The sequence below is a fragment of the Nanorana parkeri genome, unplaced genomic scaffold, assembly GCF_000935625.1.
Source record: "Nanorana parkeri isolate BGI_ZX_2015 unplaced genomic scaffold, ASM93562v1 scaffold1760, whole genome shotgun sequence".
NCBI classification, from domain to species: Eukaryota; Metazoa; Chordata; class Amphibia; order Anura; family Dicroglossidae; genus Nanorana; species Nanorana parkeri.
The window spans coordinates 19540-20987 of NW_017308028.1; the positions used below are offsets into that span (position 1 = coordinate 19540).

The 1448-nt window shown below is 45.4% G+C and overlaps 1 protein-coding gene across 2 annotated transcripts in view; it reads right to left on the bottom strand.

Annotated features, from left to right (window-relative positions):
- ZBTB6 (zinc finger and BTB domain containing 6) overlaps positions 1-744 on the bottom strand; it is a 7307-nt gene extending 6563 nt beyond the window's left edge. For both annotated transcript variants that reach the window (XM_018571452.1, XM_018571451.1), the window contains exon 1: positions 713-744. The gene's annotated coding sequence lies outside the window, so the exon portion shown is untranslated. The remainder of the gene's footprint in view (positions 1-712) is intronic.
- Between the last annotated feature and the right edge of the window lie 704 nt (positions 745-1448).

Sequence of the window (1448 nt, forward strand, 5' to 3'; positions counted from 1 at the left end):
CAATCATCCCACTTTCAAAGGCTGTTAAATCGCGTTGTTTACCCATATCTTCAGAAAAAAAATCACTTCTACTGTCGTGGTAAACAACCTGCTTCCCTATTTATAATGGTCTGGCCCTCTAGCAACTTCAGCGCGAAATTATAGCTAATTTGCCTACAAACGTCAGTTAGTCATAATAATCTGGCCACTCAAGAGTATATTACTTGATTTGAAAAGTTATTTTCATGCATTATTTGTTGCTTCTTACTGAGCAAAGAGGGTCATCCCTGAGCGTGTCTGGGGGGGGATTTACCAAAACTGAAGCAAACAAAATCTGGAGCAGACTTGCACTGCAACCAATCAGCTTCTCTGTCTCATTTTCAAATCTTACCTGAGCAAACTGAAGAGCGGTGCTGATTGGTTGCCATGGGCAACTGCTCCAGATTCTGTTTGCTGTTAGTTTTGATACATTTCCCCCACTGTGATTGAATATATTGTAACATGCGCTGTGCGCTTTTAGATTGTAAGCTCCTACGAGCAGGACCTCCCTAACCTTCTATTGAATTGTATTGTAACTGTACTGTCTCCCGTTAGAGTGTAAGCTCCTATGAGCAGGACCCTCCTAACCTATTGAATTGTATTGTAACTGTACTGCCTCCCGTTATATTGTAGAGTGCCGTACAAAGTGTTGGCGCTCAATCTTGGATTATAAAAGCATCTGCAAGCAGCTCACCACCCGCGTCAGATCACGCCAGCCGTCGTCGTCGTGTAATAATCCTCCGGCGCTCTGGAAATCTCCGGCCTTCCTCTCCGCGACCAGACGATCCAAAAGTCAGCTCTCTGCTCTCCACGGCCAGCATTCAGCTCGAGACAAAACTGCTTCCTGGTCCTCCCTGCAAACTCCCCCGACTGGAAACACAAGAGAGCAAACCAAGTCCTACACCCTGCTGGGGGCCAGCGAATCCCACACCCTGCTGGGGGCCCAGAGGCCTTTCACATTCACACATTGCTTAACCGCTTCACCTCCGGAGAAAAGTCTTCATTGTTTGTTGTTGTTGTTTTTGGGCTAGAAAATGACTTAAAACCCCCTGCGGACAATGACGTAGATTCTGAACGCAGAGACCCCGTAGAATAAAATGGTGGCAGTTGCAAATTTTTTTTATGTTGCACGATATTTGCGCAAATGTTTATAAAATCTATTAAAGTGATCCCTTAAAGGTGCCCATACACCTGACGATTATCCCATGATCACTGATTACGAGCTGGGATTTGTAGTCCCTCTATAGCTGGTGGTATTCTGCTTTGCTCTATAATGTATTGCTGGAATTTGTAGTCCTCTATAGACAGTGTTGTGAATTGCTGTATAATGTATTGCTGGGATTTGTAGTCCTCTATACAGTGGCTAAACTACCATGGTCACAACGGTTGCAGCCGCAGCCGGGCCTTAGCATTCTGTCACTTGGGGGCTG